Genomic DNA, 21,535 nt, shown 5'->3' on the forward strand with positions numbered 1-21,535 from the left:
GGTGCTCGGGTATGCACTGAGTATCGCAGGTGTTCGAGTGACATGCTCGAGTCTCTGCCCCATATGCTTCGCAGCCAAAAAACCTTGCGGGGATTGCCTGCCATGCACAAGCGGACCCCCCATGGTTTTTTTGGGGTGTCTAATAACCGTGAAAAATGCGGGCGGGGACTCGAGCATGTCACTCGAGCACGTGTGATACATGGTGCATACCTGAGTAACCGATGCAAACTCAAGTAGCGAGCACTTCCGCTCAAGACTAATGACAACTTATTCAATATGATGACCTAATGCTATCAAATTCTGTCGTACCTCTGGGTTCAAAATGTTCACTATACCCCTTGATAAAATCCTTGGGGGGTGTAGTTTCCAAAATGGGGTCACTTGTGGGAGGTTTCCACTATTTAGGCACATCAGGGGCTCTCCAAACGCGACATGGCGTCCGCTCTCGATTACAGCCAATTTTGCATTCAAAAAGTCACACAGTGCTCCTTCCCTTCTGAACTCTGCCGTGTGCCCAAACACTGTATTTTCCCCACATATTGAGTATTGGCGTACTCAGGAGAAATTGCACAAAAGTTTTTGGGGTCCATTTTCTCCTCTTACCCTTGTGAAAATAAAAAAAATAGGGGCTAAAACATCATTTTTGTGGAAAAAGTTTGATTTTATTTATTTTCACGGCTCTATAAACTTCTGTAAAGCACTTGGGGGTTCAGGGTGCTCACCACACATCTAGATAAGTTCCCTGAGGGATCTAGTTTCCAAAAAGGTGTTACTTGTTGGGAGTTTCCACTGTTTAGGCATATCAGGCGCACATCCGCTAATTATTCAAGCAAATTTTACATTCAAAAAGTCAAATGGCGCTCCTTCCCTTCCATGCTCTGCCGTGCGCCCAGACAGTGGTTTTCCCCCACATATGGGGTACCGGCGTGCTCAGGAGGAATTTCACAACAAATTGCATGGTGCAATTTCTCCTGTAACCCCCGTGAAAATGTAAAATTGGAGGCTGAAAAACATTTTTGTTACAAAAATGTGAAAATTTTATTTTTTACGGCTCAATGTTCTAAACTTCAGTGTAGCACCTGGAGGTTCAAGGTGCTCAACACACATCTAGATAAGTTCCCTGAGGGGTCTAGTTTCCAAAATGGTGTCACTTGTGGGGGGTTTCCACTGTTTAGGCACATCAGGGGCTCCCCAAACGCAACATGGTGTCCGCTAATTATTCAAGCAAATTTTACATTCAAAAAGTCAAATGGCGCTCCTTCCCTTCCGAACCCTGCCATGCGCCCAAACAGTAGTTTTTCCCCATATGGGGTATCTGCATGCTCAGAGGAAATTGCACAACAAATTTTGTGGTCTATTTTTTCCTGTTACCCCTGGGAAAATAAAAAAATTAGGTCTAAGGTAACATTCTTGTGAAAAAGGTTAAATGTTAATTTTTTTCTTCCACATTTCAAAAATTCCTGTGAAGAACCTGAAGGGTTAATAATGTTCTTGAATGTGGTTTTGAGCACCTTGAGGGGGGGCAGTTTTTAGGATGGTGTCACTTTTGGGTATTTTCTGTCATAAAGACCCCTCAAAGTGACTTCAAATGTAATATGATCCCTAAAAAAATGGTTTTGTAAATTTTTTTGGAAAAATGAGAAATCGCTGGGCAACTTTTAACCCTAATAAAAAAAAAAAGTTTGGTTCCAAAATTGTGCTGATGTAAAGTAGACATGTGGGAAATGTTATTTATTAACTATTTTGTGTGACATACAGTACAGACCAAAAGTTTGGACACACCTTCTCATTTAAAGATTTTTCTGTATTTTCATGACTATGAAAATTGTACATTCACACTGAAGGCATCAAAACTATGAATTAACACATGTGGAATTATATACTTAACAAAAAAGTGTGAAACAACTGAAAATATGTCTTATATTCTAGGTTCTTCAAAGTAGCCACCTTTTGCTTTGATGACTGCTTTGCACACTCTTGGCATTCTCTTGATTAGCTTCAAGAGGTAGTCATCGGAAATGGTCTTCCAACAATCTTGGAGGAGTTCCCAGAGATGCTTAGCACTTGTTGGCCCTTTTGCCTTCACTCTGCGGTCCAGCTCACCCTAAACCATCTCGATTGGGTTCAGGTCTGGTGACTGTGGAGGCCAGGTCATCTGGCATAGCACCCCATCACTCTCCTTCTTGGTCAAATAGCCCTTACACAGCCAAGAGGTGTGTTTGGGGTCATTGTCCTGTTGAAAAATAAATGATGGAGCAACTAAACGCAAATCGGATGGAATAGCATGCCGCTGCAAGATGCTGTGGTAGCCATGCTGGTTCAGTATGCCTTCAATTTTGAATAAATCCCCAACAGTGTCATCAGCAAAGCACCCCCACACCATCACACCTCCTCCTCCATGCTTCACGGTGGGAACCAGGCATGTAGAGTCCATCCGTTCACCTTTTCTGCGTCGCACAAAGACATGGTGGTTGAAACCAAAGATCTCAAATTTGGACTCATCAGACCAAAGCACAGATTTCCACTGGTCTAATGTCCATTCCTTGTGTTATTTAGCCCAAACAAGTCTCTTCTGCTCGTTGTCTGTCCTTAGCAGTGGTTTCCTAGCAGCTATTTTACCATGAAGGCCTGCTGCACAAAGTCTCCTCTTAACAATTGTTGTAGAGATGTGTCTGCTGCTAGAACTCTGTGTGGCATTGACCTGGTCTGTAATCTGAGCTGCTGTTAACCTGCGATTTCTGAGGCTGGTGACTTGGATAAACTTATCCTCAGAAAAAGGAGTGACTCTTGGTCTTCCTTTCCTGGGGCGGTCCTCATGTGAGCCAGTTTCTTTGTAGCGCTTGATGGTTTTTGCAACTGCACTTGAGGACACTTTCAAAGTTTTCCCAATTTTTCGGACTGACCGACCTTCATTTCTTAAAGTAATGATGGCCACTTGTTTTCTTTACTTAGCTGCTTTTTTCTTGCCATAATACAAATTCTAACAGTCAATTCAGTAGGACTATCAGCTGTGTATCCACCTGACTTCTGCACAACACAGCAGATGGTCCCAACCCCATTTATAAGGCAAGAAATCCCACTTATTAAACCTGACAGGGCACACCTGTGAAGTGAAACCCATTTCCGGTGACTACCTCTTGAAGCTCGTCAAGAGAATGCCAAGAGTGTGCAAAGCAGTCATCAAAGCAAAAGGTGGCTACTTTGAAGAACCTAGAATATAAGACATATTTTCAGTTGTTTCACACTTTTTTGTTAAGTATATAATTCCACATGTGTTAATTCATAGTTTTGATGCCTTCAGTGTGAATGTACAATTTTCATAGTCATGAACATACAGAAAAATCTTTAAATGAGAAGGTGTGTCCAAACTTTTAGTCTGTACTTTTTCTCTGTGATTTAAGGGCATAAAAATTCAAATTTTGAAAATTGCTAAATTTTCGCTAAATTTCTGTTTTTTTCACAAATAAACGCAAGTGATATCGAAGAAGTTTTACCACAATCATGAAGTACAATATGTCACGAAAAAACAACTCAGAATCAGTTGGATCCGTTGAAGCGTTCCACAGTAATTACCTCATAAAGTGACAGTGGTCAGAATTGTAAAAATTGGCCTGGTCATTAACGTGCAAACCACCTTGGGGGGGTAAAGGCGTTCGCATATTTTCAGGAAAATCCATTTTGGTTTCGTTTTTGCATGTTTTATTGTGAGTCCATAAAAGTGGTGTTATACTTCTGACAACGTTGTTGACAGCAGTGACCTGGTAGTCAGAAATGGCCCTCTGCAGACTGCCGGGGGGAGCCGCCTGAAAAATGCTCGAGTTTCCCATAGACTTACATTGGGCTCGTTGCTCGGGTCGAGCACCCAAGTATTCCAATGTGCTCGAGCCAAGCAACGAATACCCAAGCATTTTAGTGTTTGCCCATCACTAGATGTAACGCACAGATAAAGCACAAGTTGTGGTAACTATACCAATAGCAATTAATGCTAAACAGGATAATAACAGCATGAAATATACAATAACAAATATACAATAAATCCTCAGGTTCTCTGTAACTGCTATGATAGTCTCCTTTTAAACGCTCTTATAACTTCTGACAAAGGAGATGATACTAGTACTAGAGAAAGTCACTGTATTATCGCTTCTTCTAACACAGGCCCTAGCGGGGGTCTCCGATTCTCCTTGCTAGGCCGCAAGTCCTTCTGACAAAGTCTAACAAGGCTTGCTGGGCTGCCTTCACTTCAATAGGCCCCCGCCCTGTCTGTTGTACTAGCCCACACGAAAGCCTATACCATACGTGCGTTGTGGAAGTAACGGCTCATTTCACTCGCGCCTCCCGCTTGTCACCACAGGCGTCCACCCCCGAGCAAAGTGAAGTCCTCTCGTGTATCTTCAATGCTTGTCTCTGGCACCCGGTGGGATGGAGGCTGCCTTGGCTCTTGACTGGCGTAGTCTAGTATTGAGGTCTTTACCACCGCAAGTCGGGTATTCGGGCCTTGCCTGGCATAGCCTGGATTCCGGAACTTGCCTGGTGTGGATTTGATCTTTGGGTCTTGACCGGCGGCGTCTAAACTCTGGAACTAGCTTGGCGCCGCCTGGGTTCTGCTTCCAGTCACCCAAACCCGCTGCCTCGGGACTTCTGCCACGGCCTGTCAACTTGGCCTCAGCTTCTTCCTTAATGCACATCCTGCTCGTTCCTTCACTTGAAGTCAAAACTCCTCCCATTTTGTCATGCTGGCTTTTTATATCAGGGCACTGTGTCACTAAGGTCATGGAGGTTTAAGTAGGGAGAAACTACACCAGAGAATCAATTATAATTAACTAATAAGCTGCCAGAACAATAAGAAAACTGGCTGAAGGAACACAAGTCAAAGCCGTACTAGAGCTTAACAGAACAACTCTTGCGTTGCCAACGAGCAACCACAGCATGAATCCAGTATGGCCTAGCGACTGTGGCAAAAGTGTGATCAGTCCCAGATGTTACACTTCCAAACTGGAGAGATCAAGGAAACAAACAACATGCTCATAGGGCAATAGCGTCAAGAAATGGGAGCAGTGGGTGAATGTATGTATACACTCACCTTTCTTGATTGTGTCAAGGCACAACTCCTGTTTGAGTATGTATAAATCCAGCTGTTCAGGCACAGCCTGCCAAGGAAGGGGTGAATTCTCTCCTGCACAAGTTGCCTGACATAAGTATTCATAAGTAACTGACCTGATGAAGAGGCATGTCTGACCTTGAAACGCATTGTTGAATAAAACAATAAATGGTTTCCCTACTCTGAGATTCTTTGAACCCAGCTCTTTGAACCCAGAACTGGTAGATCTGCAGCAGATAAAAAATGTGATTTTATCATCAGTGCAACAAGCAGCCCAGTAAGTGATGCATCACTGGAATCATGGATTATATCATGCTGCTCTCAGATGGGGCAACAAAAACATGATGACACAGCTACTTCTTAAACGAAATATGTTCACCTCTAGTAAATTAACTTTTTAGAAGCAGCTCTATCCTTCTCCTTTACTTGGGCTGTATAATATGCTAGACATACTATTATATGGATATAATAGTATTCTATATTTAGTAATGTATATGCTGCTGGTTGACAGGAGAGGAAAATTTTTGTCACATTTGCATATGTTGATTTGCTGCTTATAGGATACATTAAAGGGGTGGTCCGGTACCTAAAAAGTTTTTTCTAACTATCTACCTTGATACCCTAACCACTTTTGCAATTTGCTTTATTACACAATACCCTACACTTCTCCCTACCTACCAAATCTCTAAATGTGTTTTTTTTACTGTACTTCCTGTGACATTTCGCATCACTGGAGGCTGGGGCTGCACTCACTCCCCACACCGTCCATCGCCACTCCTGGAAAAGGAAATCAAAAGGGCGCTGCAGTTACTCACTAGTTTTTTGCATTACTGTCCCGCTCAACTTGTCCTGGATCCTGGGTGATGGATGCTGTAATAGATGTGAATTGAGCACCGGCACTCTGCTTCTATCTTCGTTGCCGTAGCTTCTAACTGAAAGAGGACATCGTAATGAGGGAGATATAGAAGCAGTGAGAAACAATTGTAGTGCGAATATTAACATGCGGTTGTATTGTGTTTTTACGGTATAATGTTAAATGTAAAATGCATAGAGTGTTATAAGTACTGATGCTGCTGTGTGGGTAGTGTATTGGTAATGCCTAAGGTAACCTGGTGCACTCAACTCAGGTTAAGGGAAAGTATAGGATATAAGTTAGTATTTAGGTAGTGATAGATAGGAACTTCAGGATCCAGAATAGTTACAGATAGGCAGTGGTAGGCCTGTTAGCTTGGTAGTATAAGTATTGTTAGTATAGTGTTAATGTAGGAAAGTAATGCAGCTGTGTGTTGGAATGTAGGTGAAAGATTAGATCGTCACAGCAACAGACTGCAGGAAAAGATACAGTTAAATGTTTGCGACCAGCCCAGCATGGGAGGTGGAGAGGTCAAGCAAAAAGGGGAAGCATTTCCTGGTTTTAGTCAGACAGAGTTAGTATGTGAGGTTCGTGTCAAGTGGAAGTTCAAGTGGCAGTGCGCTGAGGCCTGTGAAGCACATAGCGTTCTGACAGCATGAGGTCATACAGAATTTTCTGTGTACACTCCTGTAACGTCGGGGCCTATGGCCTGAACTAGCCACTGGGAAGTATGCCTTATCCCCTTCTATACAGAGGAAGCCAGATGGGGAAACACGTGAAGGAAACGTAATGGATCTCGAGAATGCTGTTGGGCCGGATGGGAAATCCCTTGGGCTGACATGAAGATCAAGTGTAGAGATTGTCCAAGCTGAACGTAAGCAGAGGCTTGAAATGTGCTGTATTGATGAAACTGTAACTGAAGGGTGCTGTACCCGAAACTGCGTGTTAAAGACTGTTTTATCCGAACTGTCCAGTAAAGTTGAACTTGTTATAACAAACCGGGTGTCCCCTGATGTGTGTGCGGCTGATCCTGAACCTAAGGACGTGGATGCAGTGGAGGCCTCCGGCCTACAAGTGAGTACCAAGCAAACATCACAGCACACTACATATTGACTGGGACACTGTTTATTTTTGGGGTGCCAGGGTGTGTAGAAGCAGCAGCTTGCCCACGGCTACCGCCCTGGGCACCTTACAGAAGTACAGTAAAAAAAAAAAACACATTTAGGGATTAGGTAGATAAGAAGTGTAGGATATTGTGTAATAAAGCAAATTACAAAAGTGTTTAGGGTGTAAAGATAGACAGTTAGAAAATACAGTACATTTTAGGTGCCGGACAACCCCTTTAATGAATTCACCATGGTAGTTTGACTTTTGATGAATTTTGGCAACAAGAAATAGGTTAATGGGTTCTCTATCCTATTATATTCTATGTCCAATTGAATTTACAAAAAAAATCAGCTCACCCTTCTCAGTTGGTAGCGCTCTGGAGAAGAAAATAACCCAAGATCTGTTAAAGTGAAAGTAAAATCTGCTTCACTGAAATACTAAGGGAAATTACGGTATCTGCTAATGATGTGTATTAGAGAGAAGTCTTATAACTTCATATATTGTCATTTTTTGCGTTTTTACTAGAAGTGATTAGTACATGATAGGTATTCCATAAGACAGACGTGCACCTCATCATAAATTTGGTACATTTTACTGCAATGTTCTTCAGCTTATGACTGACACATGAAATGCAATTCTTAATAAATGTACATAGAATAGGAGATTTATATCTTCTGTTATATAGTTTAGGTTATATACACTATAAAATTTCATAGCAAATATGTCATAATACACCATGTATTTAAAAACAAGTAATTAGGAAAACTTAGTTGTGTAGAGGCACAGTTTTTCAAATGCAATTATGCTGGTATCCCTTTTTATGTGTACACAGGGCTGCCACCAGGAATTTCAGGGCCCCACACTGCCAAAATTTTTGGGCCCCGTTAAACTCCACCCATGCTCCGCCTGCATCCCAGCTTCGTCTCCACCCCTCGGACCTTCCACAGTCCCGCCGCCCACTCTTGGAAAAACTCCAGTTCTACACCAAATTCTCACCAACTTAACAGTTCCCACCGAACACCATATCACACGCATAGTCATCAGCTCTTTCAATTTGGCCAAAAGATTTTTTAAAGCAGCCACCATGACAGGGACACTCTTTTGGCCGGATCCTACTCTACTCTAACCTATTAAACATTTCTTAAACTATCCAATACTCTTTTTAGGTATATTTTTTTTTCTTTAAGGGAATGCGTCATATACATTTTTTAAATGATCATTATACCACATACAAGGGATAAATACCATCACACCATGACCAGATCACATATTACCATCACATAGTGGCCGAATAATACCACATACAGGGGACAAATACCGCCACACCAAGACCAGACCACATATCACCACCTCATAGTGACCGAATACTAAATACTGATCATTAATAAAAAAAAAACCCACAATACTAATATTACCATAAGTACCATTATACACAGGAGCTCTGTACATAATATACAGTGTATAGTGTAAGTGTACAGGTAATATAGGGACTCTATTAATATAATATTGCTCTCCCCCACCCTCAAGTCATCACCACTTGCTCTCCCTCACGATCAAGTAATTAACATTTTCTTTTCGCCACTACAAGTCTCAATTCATCACCATTTGCTGTACACCACCCTCCAGTCTCAATTCATCACCATTTGTTGTACCCCATCCCCCAGTCTCCATTCATCACCGTTTGCTGTACCCCTTCCCCAGTCTCAATTCATAACAATTTGCTGTTCCCCACTCCTTAGTCTTAATTAATCACTGTTTGCTGTCACCCACCCCACAGTCTCAATTCATCACTGTTTGCTGTCCTCCACCCCCCAGTCTCAATTCATAATCATTCACTGTACCCCACCCCCCCAGTCTCAATTCATAATCATTCACTGTACCCCACCCCCCCAGTCTCAATTCATAATCATTCACGGTACCCCATTCCACCGTCTCAATTCATAATTATTCACTGTACCCCATCCCCCAGTCTCAATTCATCCTCATTTGCTCCCCCCCTCCCCTCACTCATTTAATTCATTTTATTTAAAAAAAAAGTTTTTCATACTCAACCCCGACGATCAGCTGTTCTTGGCGCCCGCAGCAGGCGGCCTAATCTGCTCTGTTCCGGAGCTTCTCCATCTATTGATAATTGCTGCTCCCGGGTACTGCACATCCGCCTCCTATTGATTTGAATAGGGGGCGGATGTGTAGTATCCGGCTGCAGCCACTCTCAGTAGATGAAGCAGCTTCGGAACTGAGCAGTTTAGGCCACCTACTACTGGCGCCGAGAACAGCTGATCGGCGGGGTTGAGTATGAAAAACTTTTTCAGGTGATCACTTTCACTTCCTCCCCCCTCCCTACTATATATGCTGGAGATCCCCTATACCGCCCCATCTCCAAAAGGTCTCCCTATATAGCGATCATCTCCATAGAGCCCCCCCATACTGCCTCATCTCCAGAGACCCCATACTATTGCCCCATCTCCACACAATCCTCCTATATAGCCCCCATCTGCACACAGTCACCCTAGATAGCCCCCATCTGCACACAGTGACCCTAGATAGCCCCCATCTGCACACAATCCCCCTATATAGCCACCATCTACACACAGTCCCCTATATAGCCCCCATCTTCACACAGTCACCCTAGATAGCCCCCTCTGCACAGTCACCCTATATAGCCCTATCTGCATAGTCACTCTATATTGTCCCCATCTGCACACAGTCACCCTAGATAGCCCCCATCTACACACAATCTCCCTATATAGCCACCATCTACATACAGTCCCCTATATAGTCCCCATTTGCACACAGTCCCCCCTATATCCCCTATATAGCCCCCATCTGCACACATTCACCCTGTATAGCCCCCATCTGCACACAGGCCCCCATCTGCACACACCCTAGATAGCCTCATCTGCACACAATCCCCCTATATAGCATTATCTACATAGTCACCCTATATAGCCCCATCTGCACAGTCACCTTAGATAGCTCCCATCTGCACACAATCCCCCTATATAGCCACCATCTACATACTGTCCCCTATATTGCCCCCATCTGCACACAGTCCCCCTATATAGCCCCCATCTGCACACAATCCCCCTATATAGCCACCATCTACATACTGTCCCCTATATAGCCCCCATCTGCACACAGTCCCCCTATATAGCCCCCATCTGCACACAATCCCCCTATATAGCCACCATCTACATACTGTCCCCTATATAGCCCCCATCTGCACACAGTCCCCCTATATAGCCCCCATCTGCACACAATCCCCCTATATAGCCACCATCTACATACTGTCCCCTATATTGCCCCCATCTGCACACAGTCCCCAATCTGCACACAGTCACTTTATATAGCGCCATCTGCACAGTCTCTCTATATAGCCCCCATCTTTACACAGTCACCCTAGATAGCCCCCATCTGCACAGTCACCCTATATAGCCCTATCTGCATAGTCACTCTATATTGTCCCCATCTGCACATAGTCACCCTAGATAGCCCCCATCTACACACAGTCACCCTAGAAAGCACTCATCTGCACACAATCTCCCTATATAGCCACCATCTACATACAGTCCCCATTTGCACACAGTCCCCCCTATATCCCCTATATAGCCCCCATCTGCACACATTCACCCTATATAGCCCCCATCTGCACACAGGCCCCCATCTGCACACAGTCCCCCATCTGCACACAGTCCCCCATCTGCACACACCCTAGATAGCCTCATCTGCACACAATCCCCCTATATAGCCTTATCTACATAGTCACCCTATATAGCCCCATCTGCACAGTCACCCTAGATAGCTCCCATCTGCACACAATCCCCCTATATAGCCACCATCTACATACAGTCCCCTATATTGCCCCATCTGCACACATTCACCCTATATATGCCCCATCTGCACACAATCACCCTAGATAGCCCCCATCTGCACAGTCCTCCATCTGCATACAGTCACCCTAGATAGCCCCATCTGCACACAATCCCCCTATATAGCCACCATCTACATACAGTCCCCTATATAGCCCCCATCTGCACACAGTCCCCCTATATTGCCCCCATCTGCATACAGTCACTCTATATTGCCCCCATCTGCACACAGTCACTTTATATAGCGCCATCTGCACAGTCTCTCTATATAGCCCCCATCTTCACACCGTCACCCTAGATAGCCCCCATCTGCACAGTCACCCTATATAGCCCTATCTGCATAGTCACTCTATATTAACCCCATCTGCACACAGTCACCCTAGATAGCCCCCATCTACACACAGTCACCTTAGATAGCCCCCATCTACACACAGTCACCTTAGATAGCCCCCATCTACACACAGTCACCCTAGAAAGCACCCATCTGCACACAATCTCCCTATATAGCCACCATCTACATACAGTCCCCTATATAGTCCCCATTTGCACACAGTCGCCCCTATATCCCCTATATAGCCCCCATCTGCACACATTCACCCTATATAGCGCCCATCTGCACACAGTCCCCCATCTGCACACAGTCCCCCATCTGCACACAGTCCCCCATCTGCACACAGTCCCCCATCTGCACACAGTCCCCCATCTGCACACAGTCCCCCATCTGCACACAGTCCCCCATCTGCACACACCCTAGATAGCCTCATCTGCACACAATCCCCCTATATAGTCTTATCTACATAGCCACCCTATATAGCCCCATCTGCACAGTCACCCTAGATAGCTCCCATCTGCACACAATCCCCCTATATAGCCACCATCTACATACCCTCAGCCTAATACTTGGTTGCACAACCTTTAGCCAAAATAACTGCGAACAACAGCTTCCGGTAACCATCAATGAGTTTCTTACAATGCTCTGTTGGAATTGTAGACCATTCTTCTTTGGCAAACTGCTCCAGGTCCCTGATATTTGAAGGGTGCCTTCTCCAAACTGCCATTTTGAGATCTCTCCACAGGTGTTCTATGGGATTCAGGTCTGGACTCATTGCTGGCCACCTTAGAAGTCTCCAGTGCTTTCTCTCAAACCATTTTATAGTGCTTTTGGAAGCATGAGCAATCTCAAGGCTACAAGTCCATCTCCAAAGACCTGAATGTTCCTGTGTCTTCCGTGCGCAGTGTCATCAAGAAGTTTAAAGCCCATGGCACTGTGGCTAACCTCCCTAGATGTGGACGGAAAAGAAAAATTGACGAGAGATTTCAACGCAAGATTGTGCGGATGATGGATAAAGAACCTCGACTAATATCCAAACAAGTTCAAGCTGCCCTGCAGTCCGAGGGTACAACAGTGTCAACCCGTACTCTCCGTCGGCGTATGAATGAAAAGGGACTGTATGGTAGGATACCCAGGAAGACCCCACTTCTTACCCCGAGACATAAAAAAGCCAGGCTGGAGTTTGCCAAAACTTACCTGAGAAAGCCTAAAACGTTTTGAAAGAATGTTCTCTGGTCAGATGAGACAAAAGTAGAGCTTTTTGGGAAAAAGCATCAACATAGAGTGTAGAGGAAAAAAAAAGAGGCATTCAAAGAAAAGAACACGGTCCTTACAGTCAAACATGGCGGAGGTTCCCTGATGTTTTGGGGTTGCTTTGCTGCCTCTGGCACTGGACTGCTTGACCGTGTGCATGGCATTATGAAGTCTGAAGACTACCAACAAATTTTGCAGCATAATGTAGGGCCCAGTGTGAGAAAGCTGGGTCTCCCTCAGAGGTCATGGGTCTTCCAGCAGGACAATGACCCAAAACACACTTCCAAAAGCACTATAAAATGGTTTTAGAATAAGCACTGGAGACTTCTAAGGTGGCCAGCAATGAATCCAGACTTGAATCCCATAGAACACCTGTGGAGAGATCTCAAAATGGCAGTTTGGAGAAAGCTCCCTTCAAATATCAGGGACCTGGAGCAGTTTGCCGAAGAAGAATGGTCTACAATTCCAGCAGAGCATTGTAAGAAACTCATTGATGGTTACCGGAAGCGGTTGTTCGCAGTTATTTTGGCTAAAGGTTGTGCAACCAAGTATTAGGCTGAGGGTGCCAATACTTTTGTCCGGCCCTTTTTTGGAGTTTTGTGTGAAATGATCAATGATTTGATTTTCGCTTCATTCTCTTTTGTGTTTTTTCCTTGGAAGCAAATTTAATGAAGAGAATAATACCAAAGAATTTGTGATTGCAATCATTTTCAGGAAGAAACTGAGCATTATCTGACAGAATTGCAGGGGTGCCAATACTTTTGGCCAGCACTGTAACTTCCATCTTCACATAGTCCCCCTATACAGTCCCATCTCCATACAGAGCCCCAACCCTTCATTTACTGTCCCTTCTTAATAAAGAGCCACCCCAAACCCAACTAAATTGCCCTATCTCCATACTAGACCACATCCCCCATGAGGGCCGTCTCCATACTAAGACCCTCCGTCTATAATATGCCCATCTCTTCAGCTCACCGAATGCCTACCGTCTCCCGACTCCAGCTCCCGCGCCCTCCCATCCTCTGCGGCGCTCTGATGATGTCTGCTGCGTGATGAGATAACCTCGTCACGCTTGCACGTCAGGCAGGGACCTGATCCCGAAAGTGCCGGGCGCCAGCATCTACATTTGGTTTTGCGACTTCTCAGACGCAAATACAAATGAATGCTGGCAGACTGTGCGGCCCCCCCGCTCCTCCTCCCTAAGTCCAACTCTCCACCCCCCGCCTCGCCCTGCACCACACAGTTTTTTTTACTTTAGGCTTGGCGATGCCTCCCCCCACAACTAGCCACCCTAGGCACCGGACTTCCAGTGCCAAGTGCAAAATATGGCCCTGGACTTTGGGAATTTTTATACAAGTTTCGTCCCGCTCTGACAAAATGGGTGGAGTTGGGACAGTGCTAAGTTTGTGATGCCAAAGGTCATCTAATTCATGCTAGAAATCTTACTCCAGACTCTGATTGGAGTAAGTTTTGTGGTGAGGTGCACAGAGACTATTGTCACTTTTCAGACGCGCTGGAATCATTAAAGAATACCTTTCACAAAATTTTTCATTTTGATTTGGACACACAATATAATAGTTGCTGCAGAAAGAAATAAAACATTTTTTTTTTAATTACGCTTCTATATTACGAAGATATTAGCACTCAAAGTAGTTGCCACTTAAAGGGAATCTGTGAGGTCATTTTTGCGTACCATACTAATGATATCCTTACATAGGGCTTGGGCAGCAATTAGAATATGTAACGTTTATTGTTTACGTTGCCCCGTTGTGTTGATGTAAGACCTAGAAAATTTATAGCCCCACGCCGGTAAATCAAGTGTATGTAAATGCGAAATTAATATTCACCCCTTCCACTGCCCATAATCCCTCCCACTCCTCTGCGATGTCATCAGTGATTCAATCAGTAGTCAAGCTTATGTAAATGTAAAATTAATATTCACCCCTTTCCCCTAGGTGGCCCACTCAGTCACTGATGTGGCACCACACTCGCTCACACCCCTGACAGGCTGAGAAGCCCCTTCACTAGCCCCAAAAAGACTTGTTTTCATGCTTTGATTTTCCTAAAAAGAATTTGTAGAAACAAAGAATTGTTAAAGCATAAAGAGAGAGCGCGGGTTGAAGATGTACGAAAAGTTCCAGCTGAAGAGATGCTGATTGTTTTAATTGTGTTAATTGTTTATTTCTTACAGGTATCCCACAAGAAAAAGGTCGTAAGATTAGGTTGTTATCAATGTTTATGAACGTTATACCAATTTCACAATGCTAATTTGTATATAAAGTTATCCAACTTTCACCACTGTCTTAGAATTGGTCAGATTGACCAATTAAGACGAATATCGTGGACGACATTCAAAAATGAGGGAAGAGTGTGACATGCAGATGTAGTGCTATTGCTTTAAAAGCATTCAGCAACTATTAGAAGTAACACAGGCACATGAGGCAGGAAGTGTTGTGCTCCAGAAGCATCCAGCAACTAAAGGGGTTAACACAGTCACAGAAGAAGGGGAGTGTTTTAGCAGAGCCCCAGGGGGATTGTGGGGAAGTTGTTTACTGTCTGGCTGGAGCCAAAGAGAAAGGTGGTGTGTGTGTTCTGCATCTGACAGAAGCGCACCTGCAAGTGAAAAGGATTCAAGTCAGGAGTGAAGCTAAGCACAGGTCAGATAGAGTTCCTGAACTAACGGTGCAGAATATTGTCAGGCAGAAAGGTTCTGTAAAGAATGCTGTGTTCATTAATGTGCCTTTGCATTAGAACTGTGCTGTCCTGTACTACTGGGAAGACTGTGAACTGCTGAGCTGCTAAGGAAACTGTACTGTTTGTCACTGGAGCCTGTTGCTCATAAGACTTAACTTGCACTGGCTGTGAGGCTTCTTATGAAATCCTACTGTTCTACCGTTTATGAGGACTCTTGTCAAGTGTGTCTGGTCAGCAAGTGAGACAACCTACCTGTCTGTGCCTGACGGTCAATACCCCTGTGTGCTTGAGTGAAGCTGCAGCACATGGTCTATGGTCGCCCTGAGCAACGGTTCCCCCAGGATTCCAAAGAATTCATGTAACCTGTCTCGCCCCTATCTGAACCTAGCGGCGTGCGTGTAACAATAGTCCTCCATATAGTATAATGCACAGCCCATAGTCCTCCATATAGTAATGCATCACATAGTCCTCCATATAATATACTGCACTGCGCATAGTCCTCCATATAATATAATGCACTCTCCATAATCCTCCATATAGTATAATTTACAGACCATTGTCCTCCATGTAGTATAGCGCACAGCATATAGTCCTCCATATAATATAATGCACAGCCCATAGTCTTCCATACAGTATACTGCACAACCCATAGTCCTCCATACAGTATAATGCAACCCACAGTCCTCCATATAATATAATGCATAGTATAATACACCTCCATATATAATGCAAAGCCCATGTGCCTGCTTGGGCCTGCCTGTATACCAGCCATACTTGCCGTACCTGCCTGCACTTGCCATGCTCAGCTGTATACCAGCCCTACTAGTCTGAGTCTGCACATGCCGTGCCCACCGGTATACCAGCCTTGCCAGTATGCACCTGCTGTGCTTATACCAGCCTGCACCTGCCGTGCTCACCTGTATACCAGCAGTACCAGTCTGCACCTGCCGTGCTCACCTGTATACCAGCCGTATCAGTCTGCACTTGCCGTGCCCACCTGTATACCAGCCTTGCCTGCCTGTACCAGCCAAGCTTTCCCTCTCTAGGCCATTCCAGCTCCGTGCCTTGGGGGCAGCTGCCTTACGTCCTTCCTGAAGTAGCTCCTGGTGTCCATCTGGAGCCAAGTCTAGCAAAGAGTCAGGTGTTCACCTAGTTACACCCCTCCAGGCTCTCTTCGGATAACGTCTCAGTAGTTCCACCATTCCCGTTACACATATCACTCATAAAATATAATGCACGGCCCATAGACCTCCATACAGTAAAATGCACAGCCCATATCCTTTATATAATACAATGCCCAGCCCATATACTTCATATAATATAATGCACAGCCCATAGTCCTCCATACAGTATAAAACACAGCCCATTACCTTCATGTAATATAATGCACAGCTCATAGTCATCCATGTAGTAGTATGGCCACCGTGTTTTCACTGATTTAAAGAAAAAAATACTCACCTTCCCTCCACTCCACCACCGCACTGGACCCTCTTCTGAAGCCGGCAGCTGACTTCAGCGTACAAACGACGGGAACGCATAATGTCACTGCCATGCGCCCCCAGTCACATGATTGGTCGGCAGAGTGTGTTGCCATGCACGGACCCGCTCATTCCTGATGAACATGCTGCCAATTATTTGATATCATCAAGTGAAACGATCTTTTATCTTGGTTAAAAATCATTATTCTTAATCCCACTGATAGTGGGGCCGTGGCCTTAGCAGCACTTTGGAAAACGGGAAATGTGCTGCTGAGAACAATGGTAGGCTGTGCAAACAGAACAATCTTTAACTGATTGTTCTGTGCGCATCTAAAGCACAGTCTGTCTGTCTGAACAGAGGTTTAAATGACTAGCATTTAACAACGCCGGTCAGTTGGCAGTTGGTGTAAACGTACAACGCCTTTTCAATAAGTATGTTGTACATACAACCCCTTAACAACACTTTTACTCATCTCCGGTGCTGGCGCTGTTCCAACGGTATCAGAAGTAGCTGTCCCGAGGCTCGCGTCACATTGTTATGTCCTGCGATCCCTGCGCCTAATTAGTGCTGGCTTCACTCGCCTCTCCTACGGATGTATCAGACATCAAGAGGAAGTCCGAGTATCAGCTGGCCGCTCACTTCCTCTTGATGTTTGATTCGTCCAAAGGTGGGGAGAGTGAAGCCAGCACTGATTAGGTGCAGGGATCGCCTGACATAACAAGGTGACATGAGTCTACGGAGAGCGGGTGCTAACAACACTGGAACAGCGCAGACACCGGAGGTGAGTATAAGCGTTGTTATTTTACTGGGAGTAAACATTCTGATTGTGATAGGTTGTCTGAGTAGTGGACAATCCCTTTAAGTTCCCAGAATGAGTTTTTGGCGAGTTGTAAAAGCTGTGTATTTTCGCTGCACAAAAAAATGCAACATCTCACAATTCCAGCAAAGTGGATGTTTTTAGAAGAACTTTGCAATTTTAACCATTGCTGAGCATTAGACAACCCCTCTAAATCACTGAAAAGAATACAATACACATTACACTAAGGCAGGCTGACACATCTGTAATCTAGCCACAATGCACGGACTGGCTGGGGGTCTCCTGACCCATATTGCACAGCCTCATATATGCTTATTAATCTATCAATTTCAAGTCAGGAAACCTGCAGCAGGTCTGTGTATAACAGTACATACTTGGACCGTGAAACATGAATGTGTGAAACCGACCTAAAGGCGTCAAAGCCAATTGTTATCAGCGGACAGTCTAATATGTATGGGTTCTCCTAACTCTCCCATAACAGATGATGTTGGGAGAGAGAACGATCTGGTCTCTAGAATTTCCAACGGACAAACTTTTTGTTCTATGAGAGATAATCCGCTGCCAGAGGTCTGACAGTGCTCATTAACAAAGAACACAAGAGACAAGCGCTCCTGTAGTGGGGACCTAGGTGTCTAATGTGAATGGGGGAGCCAGGAGAGCTAGATGTCTAATGTGAATGGGGGAGCCAGGAGAGCTAGGTGTCTAATGTGTATGGGGGAGCCAGGAGAGCTAGATGTCTAATGTGAATGGGGGAGCCAGGAGATCTAGGTGTCTAATGTGTATGGGGGAGACAGGAGAGCTAGGGGTCTCATGTGTATGGGGGAGACAGGAGAGCTAGGGGTCTCATGTGTATGGGGGAGCTAGGAGAGCAAGGGGTCTCATGTGTATGGAGAAGCCAGGAGAGCTAGGTGTCAAATGTGTATCAGGGCCGGGAGAGCTAGGTGCCTAAAGTGTATGGGGGAGCCAGGAGAGCTAGAGGTCTAATATTTAGGGGGAGCCAGGAGAGTTAGGTGTCTAGTGTGTATGGGGGAGAAAGGAGAGCTAACTGTCTAATGTGTAAGGTGGCCAGGAGAGCTAGGTGTCTAATGTGTATGGGGGAGCCAGGAGAGTTAGATGTCTAAAGTGTATGGGGGAGCAAGGAGAGCTAGGTGTCTAATGTGTATGTGGAAGCCAGGAGAGTTAGGTTTCTAATGTGTATGGGGAAGCCAGAAGAGCTAGGGGTCAGAGATGGATGTCTAATGTGTAGCGGGCCAGGAGAGCTAGGTGCCTAATGTGTATGGGGGAGCCAGGAGAGTTAGGTGTCTAATGTGTATCGAGGAGCCAGGAGAGCTAGGTCTCTAATGTGTATGGGGGAGCAAGGAGGGCTAGGTGTCTAATGTGTATGGGGGAGCCAGGAGAGTTAGGTGTCTAATGTGTATGGGGGAGCCAGGAGAGTTAGGTGTCTAATGTGTATCGAGGAGCCAGGAGAGCTAGGTCTCTAATGTGTATGGGGGAGCAAGGAGGGCTAGGTGTCTAATGTGTATGGGGGAGCCAGGAGAGTTAGGTGTCTAATGTGTATGGGGAAGCCAGAAGAGCTACGGGTCAGAGATGGATGTCTAGTGTGTAGCGGGCCGGGAGAGCTATGTGCCTAATGTGTATGGGGGAGGCAGAAGAGCTAGGTGTCTAATGTGTATAGGGGAGCCAGGAGAGTTAGGTGTCTAATGTGTATGGGGGCGCTAGGAGAGCTAGGTGTCTAATGTGTATGGGGAAGCCAGAAGAGCTAGGGGTCAGAGCTAGATGTCTAATGTGTATTGGGGCCGGGAGAGCTAGGTGCCTAATGTGTATGGGGGAGGCAGAAGAGCTAGGTGTCTAATGTGTATAGGGGAGCCAGGAGAGTTAGGTGTCTAATGTGTATGGGGGAGCCAGGAGAGCTAGGTGTCTAATGTGTATGGGGAAGCCAGAAGAGCTAGGGGTCAGAGCTAGATGTCTAATGTGTATTGGGGCCGGGAGAGCTAGGTGCCTAATGTGTATGGGTGAGCCAGGAGAGCTAGGTGCCTAATGTGTATGGGGGAGCCAGGAGAGCTAGGTGCCTAATGTGTATGGGGGAGCCAGGAGAGCTAGGTGCCTAATGTGTATGGGGGAGCCAGGAGAGCTAGGTGCCTAATGTGTATGGGGGAGCTAGGTGCCTAATGTGTATGGGGGAGCCAGGAGAGCTAGGTGCCTAATGTGTATGGGGGAGCCAGGAGAGTTAGGTGTCTAATGTGTATGTAAAATTGCGCCTCTGAGACAGGACAATAAAGTTAAATGCATTTTTATTAAGACATTTTGGGTTAAAAAAGGAATAACTGGAGCTCTGATTGGGGTCAAATAATTTAGAAACCTCAGAGGAATTTCACCTAATGCGAAGCTTATTTTACGGCTATGTGCCATTACCATGCATAAAACAAAAAAGGGTTTGGTACCACGTGTTAGCCAGTTGAATAAAGATTGTTCTCAGTGGAAAAAACAAAATAATTATCTTGTAGTTATGCCTTTTAGTGTTTAATAAAAATAAAATAAGTGCTGTTACAAGCTTTCGAGACTTCTTAGGTGTAGGCCTCTGCTTTTTTCTGTGTATATCTTTGTCTTTCTTCAGATACTTTGCTGTACCATGCCTGAGGAAGAGACCAAAGAATTCTCGAAAGTTTGTGTTGCAACATCACTTAGTTTATTTTATTAAACGACATCATAACTGCATGATTATTATCTTGTTTCTCCCACTGAGAGCCAGCTATTGTCATACATAAAGAACACAGTAATCTTCTCAGTCTTGGAGATGACAGGAACACAAGACTGTGGCGGAATCAGCCGCCTCCTAACTATTTGCCATCTCTGTAGGAGACCCTGCGGCTGCCACTAATATAGGGGAAGGAAACGGGATACATATAGGATGTACACGCCGCCTGTTACAGGGTCACAGAACATAAGATCTCTCTGAAGATGGCAACTTCTGTGAGCTTCCGCTACTTATAGCTGTATAACGGGCGCCGCCATTTTTGCAGAGCCCTGCGCTACTGACTGTAACACTCGAACTCAGGCTCGCTCTAGTATCTGCTCGCCGTACTTCTAACGTCATCGGTAAACCTCCAATTTTACGTCAGTTCTCACCGTAAAGAGATTGGAAGGGCGTGACCCGGAAGTGACGTTCTTATCATTTCCGGATTATTAGCGGGATTGAGGCTCTGGAGAATTCTGCTGCGTGTGAACGGTACGTGTGGATACATACACCCTAGCAGGCCCGTAACGGTACAATGGCCTGCGTATTAATGCCGTGCTGTCATCTTATCCAGGAGAGCAACCTGTCGTTCTCTGCGGGCAGCCATTGTAGCCTGGAGGAGTGACTGGGCGCGCATAGAGAGGACTGTCCTCATGTTCATCTCACATGATACTGTGGAGCTTTATATTGGCGTAAACATATCACATTACAGCTGGTTCAGATACAAGTGCATGCTTTTGCATTAGGGGTGTGGTTTTTGTCTCGTGAGGTACTGGTGGGGAAGAGCAGTTGTACGGGTGAGATGGTGGTGGTGGCGGGGAGGGGCGGCTGTACGGGTGAGGTGGTGGTGGTGGCGGGGAGGGGCGGCTGTACGGGTGAGGTGGTGGTGGTGGCGGGGAGGGGCGGCTGTACGGGTGAGGTGGTGGCGGGGAGGGGCGGCTGTACGGGTGAGGTGGTGGCGGGGAGGGGCGGCTGTACGGGTGAGGTGGTGGCGGGGAGGGGCGGCTGTACGGGTGAGGTGGTGGCGGGGAGGGGCGGCTGTACGGGTGAGGTGGTGGCGGGGAGGGGCGGCTGTACGGGTGAGGTGGTGGCGGGGAGGGGCGGCTGTACGAGTGAGGTGGTGGTGGTGGCGGGGAGGGGCGGCTGTACGGGTGAGGTGGTGGTGGTGGCGAGGAGGGGCGGCTGTACGGGTGAGGTGGTGGTGGTGGCGGGGAGGGGCGGCTGTACGGGTGAGGTGGTGGTGGTGGCGGGGAGGGGCGGCTGTACGGGTGAGGTGGTGGTGGCGGGGAGGGGCGGCTG

At 45.9% G+C, this 21,535-nt stretch overlaps 1 protein-coding gene and 1 long non-coding RNA gene across 4 annotated transcripts in view; one reads left to right on the plus strand and one right to left on the minus strand.

Annotated features, from left to right (window-relative positions):
- Positions 1-9,258, minus strand: part of LOC141265443 (uncharacterized) — a 136,593-nt gene extending 127,335 nt beyond the window's left edge. The window contains exons 1-2 of one of the 2 annotated variants that reach the window (XR_012320097.1): positions 9,106-9,258; positions 5,914-6,030 (exon numbers count right to left, since the gene is read on the minus strand). This is a non-coding gene — a long non-coding RNA (uncharacterized lncRNA). The remainder of the gene's footprint in view (positions 1-5,913; positions 6,031-9,105) is intronic. The other variant, XR_012320098.1, reaches the window with a different exon arrangement.
- Positions 9,235-21,535, plus strand: part of LOC141265442 (uncharacterized) — a 135,350-nt gene continuing 123,049 nt past the window's right edge. Inside the window, exon 1 of one of the 2 annotated variants that reach the window (XM_073678556.1) lies at positions 9,235-9,370. The gene's annotated coding sequence lies outside the window, so the exon portion shown is untranslated. Of the gene's footprint in view, positions 9,371-20,629; positions 20,729-21,535 lie in introns of those variants that run through there. The other variant, XM_073678554.1, reaches the window with a different exon arrangement.

Source organism: Phyllobates terribilis, unplaced genomic scaffold (genome assembly GCF_046119375.1).
Source record: "Phyllobates terribilis strain yellow unplaced genomic scaffold, ASM4611937v1 Scaffold_4__5_contigs__length_816908805, whole genome shotgun sequence".
NCBI classification, from domain to species: domain Eukaryota; kingdom Metazoa; phylum Chordata; class Amphibia; order Anura; family Dendrobatidae; genus Phyllobates; species Phyllobates terribilis.